The sequence below is a fragment of the Crinia signifera genome, chromosome 1 (assembly GCF_055691185.1).
Source record: "Crinia signifera chromosome 1, ASM5569118v1, whole genome shotgun sequence".
Classification (NCBI taxonomy): domain Eukaryota; kingdom Metazoa; phylum Chordata; class Amphibia; order Anura; family Myobatrachidae; genus Crinia; species Crinia signifera.
Window position 1 is genome coordinate 127,722,301 of NC_139217.1, and position 15,912 is coordinate 127,738,212.

Below are 15,912 nucleotides of genomic sequence, written 5' to 3' on the forward strand. Positions count from 1 at the left end.
TTCCAGAGATATAGCATGTAAATCGATTTTTTTTTTATTTTTGAAATGTAATTTCATGGTTGTTCATGTTCTTTGAGGGCAGATTACTCTGGAACCAAACATTCCAGTTTCACTGGACCAAAATCATTCAAAGCCCACTCAAAAATTCTTGTATATGATACTTGTCTCATGTAAATGGGTCAGTTAGTTCCGAAGATATAGCCGGTTAAATGAGATAACTGGTTAAAGGGGGGGAGGGGTGGTTTTCTCTCCCCCTCACACCAGAAAATGCAGGGACTATGCTGGGAACGCATTTTCTGGTGTGAAATGGGTATTATTTCAAATAGCTGGGACCTGCAGTGCTCGGAATACAGCCAGGCTCTGCCACTGTCAGTGGCTATCACTTCTGCCTGGCGGCTGTCCCCCATTTACCACGAGCATGTATTCCCCGTTGGCAATGAGCATGTAATCCCACATGGCAACGAGCATGGAACCTCTGGCAATGAGCACGGAACCCTTGGCAATGAGCATGTAGATAAGCAGCACTTACTGTATGTAGCATAATTTTTAATAGGCATTATGGTGTTTGGCATAATACATAATGGACATCATGCCGTGTAACTTAACGTGCAATGGACATTATGGTGTAAATGTTTAATGCGCGCCTTTGGTGGACAATGTCCCTGTTTATGAAGCGGATTGTGAATTTTGTCTTAATCCGTGTGGCATTATGTGAATTCTGGCTCAATCCATGTGGCATTATGTGAATTTTGTCTCAATCCGTGTGGCATTATGTGAATTTTGGCTCAATTCGTGTTGCATTTTGTGAATTTTGGCTCAATCCATGTGGCATTATGTGAATTTTGGCTCAATCCATATGGCATCTTATGAATTTGGCTCAATCCGTGTGGCATTATGTGAATTTTGACACAATCCATGTGGCATTATGTGAATTTTGGCTCAATCCATTTGGCATTATGTGAATTTTGGCTCAATCCATTTGGCATTATGTGAATTTTGGCTCAATCCGTGTGTTATTATGTAAATTTTGACACAATCCATGTGGCATTGTTTGAATTTTGGCTCATTCCATTTGGCATCATGTGTAAGGGGCAAGTATAATGGGGTCTAGTATTTTGTTGCATAATGTGTAGAAGTTGTATATGGTGTTGTACACTACACTCAAGGACATGCCCCCTGTTGAGTGGCCACACCCCCTTTTCCAGAGTGCGCCTTCGGCGCGCGCACAACTGCATCCTTCACTTTTGTTGCCATGGTGGGCCTGTGCACTTTAAATGCCAGGGCCTATTTTTAATCCCATTGCCACCCTCTCTCTGCCGCTCTCTTAGCATGTACACTGGTACCACTAACACTGGCCCACCCCCACCTAAACCCTCTTTTATCATGGTGCCCCCCCTGTCATTTTATCCTGGATCCGCCCCTGTATTCCAGCAAGCTCTGACACTCATGGTTTGGACTGTAATGGTTATAGTTTGTCAGGGCATGCTGGCACGTGTAGTTCCACAACACCAGTCAGCCATGTTTTACTGCAAACTTCATTCATACATGTATCAAATGTACTTACAAGCTTGATACCAGCAAGGGATAGGTCAGCACCACCAGCTGCATCCGTTGGGCTCTGTGTATTAGGCTAAATGTGGGTGGAAACAGATGGTATTGGTCAATAATTTGTTTATGAGTACACTTACAGCACAGGTAGATTTTGGAGTGCAGGGCACATGTGCTTACCAGAAAAGTAACGGCTGATGATGTGTGTGCGCACCAGATTCCCCCTCTGCGTACCCCTTACTACCCGAGGTGTGGTAGGTTGGGCTTCCTGCACGACTGCTGCATGTTCCTCCTCCACATAGGCAGGTTGGGACAGGGCTATGTTGTGCATCATGCAGCAAGCCTGGATGATCATCACTACTTTGGCGGGGTGGTAAAGCAGTGTACCCAATGACCTGTCCAAACACCGGAATCAACTCTTCAAAACGCCAAATGTGCGCTCCACCACATTGCGGGTTGCAATGTGGGCTTCATTATACCGGTGCAGTGCAGGGCCCTCTGGGGAGCGCAAAGGTGTCATGAGCCAGGAAACACAACCATATCCTGAGTCACCTAAAACACAGATAGGAAGTGATTGCCTTATATGGTAAGGTATGTGTTTCTTTTAAACAGGACACACTGTTAGAAGAGCAATATGCTTGTGAAACAGGAAACACACACATTAGAGCAGATACAAATAAGGACAGACAGGGTAATATGAAAAAGGTACTTACCTAGTAGCCAGCCCTCTGGCATTTGGTGGTCGGTAAATCTGTTCCAGAGGGCTGAGTGTCTCAGAATATAGGCATCATGGCAGTTCCCAGGAAAGCCTGCGACAACACTCAGGATTTCAAGTGAGCATTGGATACAACCTGCACGTTCAGGGAGTGCCGCCCACGCCTATTGGCGTAGACGTGGCCCCGCACGTGCGGTGCCCTAATCCCAATGTGTGTGCAGTCTATAGCTCCCAGCACGTGAGGGAATGCTGAGAGTCTATAGAAAGCCAACTTGTGGTCCTGCCACTTCAGCTCAGAACTGGGGAATCTGATGTATATGCGCCACAACTTCTTTAAAGCAAGTAACACTTGAGTAAAATGCTTAGAGAAAGTGGCCTGTGATACCCCCAAGGCCCATGAGGTCACAGACTGAGTGGAGCCTGTGGCCAAATAGTAGAGGGCACACATTAATTTGTGCAGGCCAGACACTGCATAGTTGCCTCCCCCAAAAGGGTCCAAATCATCTCTCACCTGCTCATATAAGTCCAACAGGTTAATGCGGTTCAGCCTAAACATCCCCACAACCTGTTGATCCGAGAGGGAGTCCAGGTACAGGCGAGCACGATACATACGTGGGGTACGCAGTAGTCGGAGGGCTACCTGGATCTGGCGCGCAGCTTCCTCCCTCCTGCGCAGCTCCTCCAAATGGGCCACATCACAAATAAGCAACTCCAAACCACTCTGCAAAATCTCCATGTCTCAAACCCTCACAGGTGTCCTTAATGATGTTGGGGTTTATGTATGGGGTGTTTGTGAGTGAAAATGAGGGCACCTGTGGTGAAATTAACCATGTGTGCACTTGACCAAAATGAGTTCTGGGCCAAATCGCCAAACAGAACCTGGTCTGAAATAAGTGCGATTATTAGACACCTAAAAAGTGTGATTTGAGAAAACGCATTGCATTAAATAAGCGAATTGTATACTTTTCTGTACGAAAACATCTGGATGCGATATAAATGCGAATTAATCTCGCACTTTTGGTCCACATGCCTTAACGCACATAATATGCGATTTCAGTCCCTTAGCGCATCCTATTAAATAGGCGATTTGACGGAAAAATGCGATAGCGCCATTTTGTTTACTAATTAACGCCAAAAAAACGCAAATCTCATCCCATAGAATGTCACCCAATATCTTTATCTGTATGGACAATTCACACAGATATAAATATTCTTAATAGCTGAAACCATCTTTTTTTTTTTTTTTTTTGCTGCTGTTCCGGTAGCACTATAGATTAAAATGATTAATTGTGTATCCTGCGTAAGAAGGAAATCTCCAATTGTATTTTTTCATACCACTCAAAATACAAAATGGATGTTTTTTTGGTTTGTTACATCTTGGAGCGACACAAGGGAAGTATCCCTGTGACCAACCACAAGTGTTTTTAACCAATGTTACCTTACACGTTAACCCCTAATGAAGTTGGTGCTGAAACGCATAGAGAGTTTAACTCCTGAGAATTGGATATCAATAATCTATATCCCCCTGGAAAAAGTGTGAATTAAACCATATTAAACATTTTATTCTACATTGGAAAAACTATAATGGGTACATTTTAATAAATGTATTGTAATTTTTCCCATACCCATTATGAAGTATGGGACCAGGCACATTAGGCTCTTCTAAATCCTTCATGTGATTAACCCAGTGGAATACTATCTGAAACTTCTGGAACAATCATGATATCAAATTTCTCTCCTGAAACCATTGGGTCTTAATCAGTTTTTTACATTTTCCTTCAGCTATTCCAGTCGACTGTCAAGAGGAATATGATGCAAAACAGATGTTACTCTAGAATGTCCATAGGACAGTTGTTAGGTCAAATTTTATTGGATGCTCCCTCACAAGCCATTTATAGGGTATTCAGGGCTCACGGTTACTCGGGCCCCACTTTCCAAGTATGGGACCACTGGAATCTCCTGAGGGACATGTGCACTGCACTGTTTGACATCTTAGGGCAGGAGGTCCCTGGCTAATACCACTGGCACATTAGACTCCGTACCTTTGTTTGGGTCTCTGACAATCCCAAGTATGGGCAAACATCTATGACCTAACACAAAGACAAATAGGTAAAATCAAGATTAGGAATATAATATTACTCCAAAACCTGTATACATCTCTGTCCTAAAAGAGATCATTTAGTATGAGGTGTATTGACCCAGAATGGAATCAGTCACCTTGTTGACTAAAAGTCAACAAGATTACTAATGGGACACTGACAAAGTTATGTCGACAAATGTAAAATATTTCTTAAAGCATTTTAAAAGAGCCGCCAGTATAACTGTAAACACAAGGATTTACCATCATGTTCACAATTGCGCTACAAGTGCCCATACAGTGCTTTCACATTTGTCGACATAACGCTGTCTGCTTTCCTGGTTTCCCATACTTCTTAGAGAAAAAATAGAAACAGGCGTGTATTACCTCTAGGGTAATTACCAGGCACAGCGTAGGGCTTAATTCAAATCGAGCAGCAGTTTGATTAAGGGGTAGTCAGCCCCTAGGGTAAAAACAAGAAGAAAAATAATTTTAAACTGTGCTTTTGAGGAAGGAGATAACACAATCTGTTCAAACAATTTATTAAAAAATAATAATAACATTAAAAAGAATCACATTAAAAAGAATATGTATAAAACATAATACACATGTAATTATACTTCGATTGGTGTATAAATGGTGCAAGCCTTAGTATATCTCCCCTTTGAATGGGTGGGGATAATATGGGAAAAGCACCCCACTGGTCCTTCTTTATATGGATCCTGTGCCTATTGGACTCCAATGGGCAAGTGATTTTGGGAGGAACAGTTAGTAAACTCATATCCGGGATAGCTGCCACTACTGCGTACCGCAATTGAAGTGGTCCCATACTCCTTGTCTACATTGCAATTGTGAATAACTTGTAGTTTCCCCAAAAGTAGCACCAGTTTTGGCCTGGCACTCATTCCGGCATTACAGAGCGTATATCTGAGCTAATAATATATGAGCTAATATGAGCATTGTCATATATTATTAGCTCAGATATACGCTCTGTAATGCCGGGCACAGGTTGTCTGTGATTGGTCAATGCAAGACCATGTGATACACCCTGCTCTCCTTTGTGATACACAGCGTCTGCAGTGCTTGGATTGTGAGTCGGACACCGCCGTCACAGCTGCCTCTGTATCCCTCCTCATTTCATCTTTTAATTGTTATACCTTTTTGCCTTTTTGCCATTTGGAACTGTTTTGTCCTGGAATAAATCCTCCTGTTTCATCACTTGTCTGCTGTTGCATTGGATAAAAGAAACCATTATAGGAACACGGGGCAGAACTATAAAGTAAGTTCACTATCCAGTCATACCCTGAAGCTTTATGCCATAGATACCTTGATGTGCATACCAGAATAGAATTTTGAAGTAAGTTAACTTCCCTCTGGCACCCACACACAAGGAGATCTCCAACATATTTGGAAGATTTGAGGAAAGTCTCAATCTATTGGAGGTTTTATACTAATTATCTCCCAGCGCTGGTCACCTGTCTATTTTTTGCCTGAAGATATAGCTGGTTGTTTAAAGGGGGGGGTGGTTTTCTCTCTGGGAATGTCCCTACATGATCCTGGGACCATATTCCTGGGTAAGTCCCTGCATTTTCTGGTGTGAAAGGGGTATTATTTCAAATAGCCGGGACCTGCAGTGCTCTGAATACAGCTGGGCAGCACCCTGCTCTCTGCCCGGCTGTCAATGGCTGTCATTTCTGCCCGGCGGTGGCTGTCCCCCAGTTACAGTGAGCATGTAATCCCCTTGGCAATGAGCATGTAATCCCACATGGCAACGAGCATGGAACCCCTGGCAATGAGCATGTAGGTAAGCAGCACTTATGTAGCATCATTTTTAATAGGCATTATGGTGTTTGGCATATTACGTAATGGACATTATGGTGTGTGGCTTAACATGTAATGGGCATTATGGTGTAAATTTTTAATGCACGCCTGTGGTGCGCAAGGCCCCTGTTTATGAAGCATATTGTGCATTTTTGCTCAATCTGTTTGGTATAGCGTGAATTTTGACTCAATTTGTGTTCCATAGTGGGAATTTTGGCTCAGTCGATGTGAATTTTGGATTATTCCATGTGGCATAATGTGTAAGAGGCAAGTACAGTATAAGGGGGTTACTATTGTGTTGCATGATTTGTATAAGGGGTATATGGTGTGGTAAACGTAGGTGACCACATAAAAGGTGCTGAAATGTTGTCTACCAAGTTTATGACTGGAGTGCTGTCTCACCCCGCAAGTATCTTAGGACATCGGCATCCTGCGGGTGCAAATGTTGAGGGCACCTGCCAATATATCTCCCTGCATTTTTCCTATGACAGCCCCCTGCCTTTTCCAGGAATATATAATTAGTTGAAAGTATTTACACAAATAGAGACACACCCATGAGCAGACCACCCAAACAGAAAACTGGTCACGTCCCCCCCCCCCCCCCCCCACACACACACACACACACATTATTAGGTGCTGGCCACAACCCGTATTATTGCACATAATAGGCCCTTGATCATTTTCAGCTCCAGGACCATTTAGACCTTAATCTGGCACTGCCTCTGTAGCTTCCCAAAAATGTCTGTCAATGGGGCAGAATTTTTGCATTTATGAGATCTGTTCTGCAGTTTACCGATATATTGAGAACATGAGGGACTGACTCTGCGGCATATAAAGGATATGAAGGGCTCTGGACCCACTTGGTATATACCGACATGCTGTATAAGACATACTGTATAAAGGTTCATGAGGCAGATGTATAAACATAGAAACATAGAAACATAGAATTTGACGGCAGATAAGAACCACTTGGCCCATCTAGTCTGCCCCTTTTTTAAACATGTTACCTCAAACCATATTTGATCCTTATTTTTTTGTAAGGATATCAATATGCCTATCCCAAGCATGTTTAAATTGTACTACTGTATTTGCCTCTACCACCTCTGATGGGAGGCTATTCCACTTATCTACTACTCTTTCTGTGAAGTAATTCTTCCTCAAATTTCCCCTGAATCTTCCTCCCTCTAGTTTCAGTGCATGTCCTCGTGTTCTGCTGCTCCTCTTCCTGTGAAGAATGTCTCCCACCTGTACCTTGTTAAAACCCTTGATATATTTGAAAGTTTCTATCATGTCCCCCCTTTCCCTTCTCTGCTCTAAAGTATACATATTAAGATCTTTTAGTCTTTCCTGGTACGTTTTGTGATGTAGGCCATGCACCATTTTAGTTACCCTTCTTTGTACAGTCTCTAATGTATTTATATCCTTCTGGAGATATGGCCTCCAGAACTGAACACAATACTCTAGATGAGGTCGTACCAATGACCTATACAGTGGCATTATTACTTCTTTCTTTCTACTGCTGATACCTCTCCCTATGCAACCAAGCATCTGACTTGCCTTCTTCGTTGCTTTGTTACATTGCCTACCTGCCTTTAAGTCCCCTGAAATAGTGACACCTAGATCCCTCTCTTCCTCAGTAGTTTCCATTATAGTGCCATTTATACTATATTTAGTCTTTGGATTTTTGCAACCCAAGTGCATGATTTTGCATTTTTTGGCATTAAACTGTAGTTGCCATGCTCTTGACCATTCCTCTAATCTACCTAGATCATCAATCATTTGTTTTACCCCTCCTGGTGTGTCTACCCTGTTGCATACCTTTGTGTCATCTGCAAAAAGGCACATTTTACCCTCAATTCCATTTGCAATATCACCAATAAAGATATTAAAAAGCACTGGTGCAAGTACAGATCCCTGGGGTACTCCACTTGTAACCTTTCCCTCCTTTGACTGTACTCCGTTTACTACAACTCTCTGTTTTCTGTCCTGCAACCATGCTCTTATCCATTCAACTATCTTAGAATCCAATCCCAAGCTTTCAAGTTTATTTAACAGTCTGCGATGTGGGACAGTGTCAAAAGCCTTACTAAAGTCTAGATAAGCTACATCTACAGCCCCACCTTGATCTATTACTTTAGTCACCCAGTCAAAAAAGTCAATAAGATTTGTTTGACATGATCTTCCCCCAGTAAACCCATGCTGTTTTGGATCCTGTAAATTGCTGGTTTTGAGATATTCTACAACTCTTTCTTTTAAGAGTGTTTCCATCAATTTCCCTACTACTGATGTAAGGCTCACTGGTCGATAGTTGCTTACCTCTTCTTTGCTTCCACTTTTGTGCAGTGGGACTACATTCGCTGTTTTCCAGTCCTCTGGGATTACTCCAGTAGCTAGTGACTGGTTGAATAATTCTGTTATTGGTTTTACCAGCTCCCCTTTGAGCTCTTTTAGTATCCTTGGATGTATCCCATCTGGCCCCATTGATTTATCCACTTTCAGTTTTGAGAGTTCTGTGAGGACTTTCTCCTCTGTAAATGTACTTGTTTCTCCCTCAGTTTTCTGACTATACTTGCAACTTAATTGTGGCCCCTTCCCCTCTCTTTCAGAAGTGAATACTGAGCAGAAATAATTATTAATATTATCTGCTATTACATTGTCCCCCTCAAGAAAACTTCCACTCTCTGTCTTTAGTCTTATTATTCCACTTTTTGTTTTTCTCCTTTCACTTATATACCTAAAAAAAGTTTTCCCCCCTTTACCCACTGATTGGGCCATTTTCTCTTCAGCCTGTGCTTTTGCACATTTGATTACCTTCTTAGCCTCCCTCTGTCTAACAAGATACACCTCTTTGTCCTCATTCTTCTGCGTCTGCTTAAATATCTTAAAGGACAACTTTTTTGCTTTCACAATACTTGCTACTTCTTTTGCAAACCACAATGGCTTCCTTTTTCTTGTGTTTTTCCTAACTCTTTTGACACAAAGTTCTGTTGCTTTTAGAATTGCACTTTTTAATTTTTCCCACTTATCCTGCACTCCTTCCAAGTTCTTCCACTCTGCCAAAGAATCCCTTACAGAGTTTCCCATCTCTACAAAATCAGCCCTCCTAAAATCTAACACCTTTGTTTTTGTGTGCGATGAGTCAGTCTCTGTCTTTATTTTGAACCATACTGCTTAATGGTCACTGGATCCCAGGTTTTCACCCACATTTATGTCAGATATAAAGCAGCATGAGAGGGCTCTGAGGCAAATAAAGAGGCTTAGAGTCATAAGGGAATAGCTTTAAATCTGGCAAATGCAAAGTAGTCCTACTGTGATTTCCAGGAATCTGTAATGTCACTGTGTGTGCAACTAAGGACCTTATTCTGGTCCATACACAATGCCACCCAACGCTCGCACAGCCGCCCCCCCTCGCACGCTGAGTTCCCCACAGTGCTGGGAATGGATGTTTTGCATAATCATCCACTTGCAGCATTGAGAACGGGGCCCAAATCTTTTGATAGTCGCCAACCATCAAATGATTTGTAAGGTGCACGCAAAATTAGCTTTGCGTTTTCCCTGCAATTTGTTGCACTGAAATTGGTATGAAGTAATAATGTGAGCGTGATCATAACAACATGGCTGAAAGCATTGCACTGTACTCAGTTTTTTGCACCCAGATTTGCATCTTAGGGCCTTATTTTGGTTTGTTTGCTCCCCCGTGCGTTCACACAGGGGAGCAATGTTTCCATTTCTGTGCATGTGCATACACTGGGTGCGAACGGGCACAGCAATCTGCAAGTTTGCCGTCCCCTTCACACCAACCAGTGTGTGGAGCGGCAGGTGGATGCACCCATGGAAACGCCCAGTGTTTCGTGGGTGTTCCCATGAAAATGTTGGGCGTTCCCATGGAAATTAGGCAGTAACACCGGGCGGCAGCTGACATCCGGTGTTACTGCCTAATTTCCATGGGAACGCCCAACATTTTCATGGGAACACCCACGAAACACTGGGCGTTTCCATGGGTGCATCCACCTGCCGCTCCACACACTGGTTGGTGTGAAGGGGACGGCAAACTTGCAGATTGCTGTGCCCGTTCGCACCCAGTGTATGCACATGCACAGAAATGGAAACATTGCTCCCCTGTGTGAACGCACGGGGGAGCAAACAAACCAAAATAAGGCCCTAAGATGCAAATCTGGGTGCAAAAAACTGAGTACAGTGCAATGCTTTCAGCCATGTTGTTATGATCACGCTCACATTATTACTTCATACCAATTTCAGTGCAACAAAAGTACTAACGTAGTGCCCACATTGCTAGCCATGACAGCGTGGCTTAGGGCAAAGATGTACTAAGCCTTGAAAAGCGATCAAATAGATAAACCACTAACTAATAAGCTCTTAACTGTCATTTTTAAACTCAGCATGTAACCTGACAGTTAGAAGCTAATTGGCTGGTGCTTTATCACTCTCCAGTTAATCACTTTCCAAGCTTAGTACATCTGGTCCTAAGTCTTGCCAAGGATCTGACACATTATGTGACTGACCACATGTGAGTCTTGTTTCAATCAGCAGTAAATATGTAATGACCACACTTCTGGCATAGGCTAAACCCATTGATTTTTGTTGCTCTTCTAAATGTTTTGCTATTGTTGTGTAATAACAATTTCCTGATTGTGCAATAGACAAACAGCTCTTTTGCTTACTCTGACATAACATCTCCAGTATGACGGATGCTACCATGTATTGTAAGTGGTTGCCTGGCAATGTATATACTGTACATCAATTTTGTGTATTTCTTAAATACTATCTATTGATATTGAATTGATATTCTTTATGGAGCAGTGCCTGAGGACACGATGACCGGCGGCCTTCACCAGACCACTGATTACTGGTCCCTGTGTGTAGGTAAGTATAACAGTTATTTTTAGAGATGAGGGGGTTCGGATCCTAGAGATCCGAACCCCCCACGAACTTATCTAATCCGAGGCCGGATCCGAGGGGTTCGCCGGGTCCCGCCATCTTTCCGAGGCCAAAACGTCATCATCCCGTGTCGGCTTCTCGCGAGACTTGATGGCTATTTATGTTCCCGGCTCTGGTGCCATCTTCATTTGGCAAGTGAATGTCAGACAGCACGGATGTCTCTGTGCTGTCTGCAGAGGGGGGTGACACACCTGGGGGCCGCAAGGTGTGTGTGACACATTAAAGGGGGAACTAAACATGCTAAGGGGGCTGCTGGAGGGGGTACAATCTAAAGGGAGAAATACTGAGCGGCCAGGGTCCAATTATTAAGGGGGAATTACTGAGCAGCCAGGGAACAACTACTAGGGAGAACTACTGTGAAATAAACTAAGGGGGAACTCTAAGGGTACTATTCTGCGGCACTACTAGGGGGACTGCTATATGGGACTACAAGGGGCTCTATGAAAAAAAAAGATTTTTATTTTTACTGCAGGGCTGCCCAGTGTCCCCTATCAGTCCAGCTGTGCTGCCCAGTCTCCCGTTTCAGTCCAGGGGTGCCCGCATGTGTCCCGTATAGTCCATGGGTGCCCCCATGCATGCCGTATAATTCTATGGGTGCCCCCATGCATCCCGTATCAGTCCAGGGGTGCCCGCATGTGTGCCGTATAATTCCAGGGGTGCCCCATGTGTCCCATATTAGACCAGGGGTGCCTGCATGTTTCCCATATCAGTCTAGGGGTGCCCACATGTGTCCCGTATCAGTCCAGGGGTGAATGCCCGCATGTGTCCCATATCAGTCCGGGGGTGACCGCATGTGTCCCGTATCAGTCCGGTGGTGACCGCATGTGTCCCGTATCAGTCCAGGGGTGCCCACATGTGTGCCATATAATTCCATGGGTGCCCCCATGTGTGCTGTATAATTCCATGGGTGCCCCGATGTGTGCTGTATAATTCTATGGGTGCCCCCATGTGTCCCGTTTCAGTCCAGGGGTGCCCGCATGTGTGCCATATAATTCCATGGGTGTCCCCATGTGTCCTGTATCAGTCCTGGGGTGACCGCATGTGTGCCATATAATTCCAGGGGTGCCCCATGTGTCCCGTATCAGACCAGGGGAGCTGCCCTTTTTTTAATGAAAATAAAAATAAGGTGTTTTTTTTTTTTTTTTTACTGCAAGGGCTGTTAAATGCGCTGTAGTCCAGGGGTGAGTCAAGAGTGCTGCATAATTCATGGGGTGTTGTTAAGTCTGCCGTATAATTCCAGGTGTGCTGCTCTTTTTTCTTATTAAAAGAATACACTTTTTTAATTTTACTGTAGGAATATATCTGCCGTATAATTCCATGCCTGCCGCCATGTGTGCCGTATCAGTCCGTCCAAGGGTGATGCTAAATGTGCCGTATCAGTCCAGGGGTGAGCCAAGTGTGCTGTATAATTTATGGGGTGCTGCTAAGTCTGCTGTATCAGTCCAGGAATGATGCTAAGTGTGTCCTACCAGTCCAGGTGTGCCTGCATGTGTGCTGTGTAATTCCATGGGTGCCCCCATGTGTCCTGTATAAGTCCAAGGGTGCCCGCATTTGTGTGCTGTATAATTCCAGAGGTGAGCCAAGTCTGCCGTATAATTCATGGGGTGCTGCCAAGTGTGCTGTATTAGTTCAGGGGTGATGCTAAGTGTTCCGTATCAGTCCAGGGGTGATCCTTAGTGTGCTGTATCAGTCCAGGGGTGATGCTAAGTGTGCTGTATCAGTCCAGTGTTTGTGCTGCCCACTTGTGTCGCTTATCATAGTCATCCAGATACCTTGGTGCAACCTTTTGGCCTAAAAACAATATTGTGAGGTGTGAGGTGTTCAGAATAGACTGGAAATGAGTGGAACTGAATGATATTGATGATAATAATAGCGTAGGAGCCAAAAAAAGAACCCAAATGATGCGATTATAGCGGTTTTTATGCTCTTTTTTTTAAATCAGAACTCAAAACCTTGAGGGGATGTTTTGGCAAAACCTATTAGAACCCAAAACCTGAAGGTAATCAGAACTCAAAACCCAAAACGCGAAAAGTGGCCGGTGCACATCCCTACTTATTTTTATTATTATTTTCCTCAGTGATCAGCTTGTGATAAACAATGTTAATAAATTTGCCCCTTTGTCTTTTGAAGTAGGTTGACAGCCACTTTGCTCTTTGAAGTAGGGTGACAGGCTATTAGACGTAGATAGTTGTTTTTCTTTTAGATGGCCTGTTAGGTCTATATTTGAATGAAGCTGCAGTATCTTTGCTTTCACCAGAGGTGCTGCTCTTGTGGGTCTTGATTAACACACCTTACCTGTAGGAGGTCATTTATTTCCCTACCTTGATCCCAACCTTGCTTGATGGTCCCTGTGGATGCCCAGGGCAGCCACACTTTGCAGAGTGTGATGCCACTTCATGGGGGCACACATTGTATTTTGCATGGTTTATTTTGGATGGGAATGACCATGCTTCCCAACTCCTCATTATCATTCAGGAACTGTAGAAAACTCATCAGGCCTGCCTGATCTTCTGCACCTACTTCACTGACTTTTTATTCACACCCTTAAGTTTGAATAAGACAATACCTCCCAACTATCAAAGTCCCTTAAGTGTGACTTGCCTCACCAGAGGCATGGTCATAGCAAAAAAGAGGTGGGGCTGCAGAAGGAGGTGGTTGAAGGAGCACCCCACATTTTTTGTCATTTTGAGGGTGTCCAGTACTTGCCGAACAGCTGGGCAGGCCCAGTTATCTCCCTACAATGGGCTTTGGGAAGGACAGCGGAACAGTTGGGAGGTATAAATATAGTCACAGTCATGTCCAATGTGCAGCTGCTAACATACAAAAAACAGCTTTTTTAAGAAATTTATTTTGGCAGCAAGAGAGCCCTAAATCATAAGAGAATTTTTATATGAGAAATGTTTTATGCAGGCATAAAGGTTTTATTAGTCTATTGACCAGCTGGTTTATATGTTTATATGTTTTTTTTTATTGTGATGAGTAAATACATGTGAACATTTTTCAATGAAATTAGTCACTTCCAAAAGCGCTGCTTTTTGTATGTCATGGCCATATACAGTTCTATCGATGGTGTACTCATTCATACACCCAAATTCATCTGAAGTTACTGTTTGTAAACTGTTGTGTTGAATATTGTGAACTTGGGTTGGGGTAGAGTAGAGGGGGCCCAATTTAGATTTTTGTACCTGGGCTCACAACTAGGAAGTTCCACCACTGGGCAGTGGTACAGATCCATCTCAAGGGTGACATTCTATGGAGTGAGATTTATTTATTTTTACGATTTTTTTCGCAAAAACGGCCGAAATCGCATGTTTTCCTCTACCTCCCCCATGGCAGCCCTCACTCATGGGTTTCTCCCTTCTGGGTAGTGCATTTGGAAAGGAAAGAAAGACACCAGTCCCAGCCCCCATAAAAGGGCTCCTCCTCCTTCCTCCTGTGTCTTTTTTTCCTTTCCGGGTAAGTGCAGGTGTAGGAGGTGGACACTGGCTACCTAAGAAAGGCTTCCTGGAGGTCTCTGCGGCGGTTCTTACCCCCTGCAGATGACTAGGTCTCCATGTCCGTTTGGGAGACAGAATTCGTGGCCGCATGCGGTCCCCCCCGGGGGCAGCTACAGGCGGTGGCGTCCGCAGGAGTGACGCGTGGGGCGGCGCGGGATATCGTTGCCGCGTCACTGCCTGGCCCGCGTGCGTTGCACAGAGCGGGCGGACGTCGGCGGCAGCGCGTGGCAGCGTGGCGCGGCGCCGGCGAGTGACGCATTTCCGCTGCGAGCGTAAGCGTACATTAGCCGGCGCCTGCAGCGGGACCCTGGGAGTCAGCGCGGGTATCGCCACAGGATCTGAGGTCTCACAACTACCGGGTAAGGCGCCGGTGGCGCACTCTGCTACACAGTTTTTCCTCAATATAGCGGTTAGGTGTTTTAATGGCTTAAGCTTACTGCTGCGTTTTTCCTGTCAGATTGTCAGTGGGTTTATTTCAGTGACTGTGCGCTGCTGCCATGGAGGAAGAGCGTAATATAAGGAAGTCAGGGTAAGCTATTAGTGCTGTATGTGTCCACCTGGTGAGAGTTAGTTTGGCTAGCTTATTTAGTGAAATGTTTTGTTTTTTTAGGTCAGAGACCAGCAAGGATAAAGAGAGCAGATCTAAGCATAAAAAGCCACATTTGGATAAATGTGCAGCATGTGAAAAGGGGTTACCTCAAAAGCATGTCGGCATACTGTGTGACAGTTGTAAGGCCCCCCAACAACTGCAGCCAGCTCAAATGGCAGGCTTGGTGGAGATGTTAACTGCTGCATTAGCTGAGAAGTTTGTGGCTAAAGCAGATGTGGAGAAAAAATCATCCAAAAGAAAGCATGTTATTGCTAGTGAGGACTCTGATGATTCAGTCCGGCAATCTACCAGTGCAGTTATACCAGAGTTTGATCTGGATCAAGGGGATGAGGGGCCTAGCCAGGATAAAATGGAGGCTGAGGTTAACCCCGACATGATAGATAATCTGCTAAATTTGATATATAAATCATTAAATATTGATGATCCACAAGAGGATCTCAGTCTGCAGGAAATGTTGTTTAAGGACAAAAAGCGCAAAGGGAAAGTGTTTCCCCTGTCCAACACACTGAAAGAAGTGATTTCAGAGGAGTGGAAACACCCTGATAGACGGGTGGTGACATCAAGCAGAGTTAGCAAGATGTACCCATTTGATAAGCAGCAGGTGGCTTCTTGGGAGGTACCACCGAAGGTGGACGCAGCTGTGGCGAGGCTGTCCAGAAAAACCACATTGCCTCTTGAAGAGGCC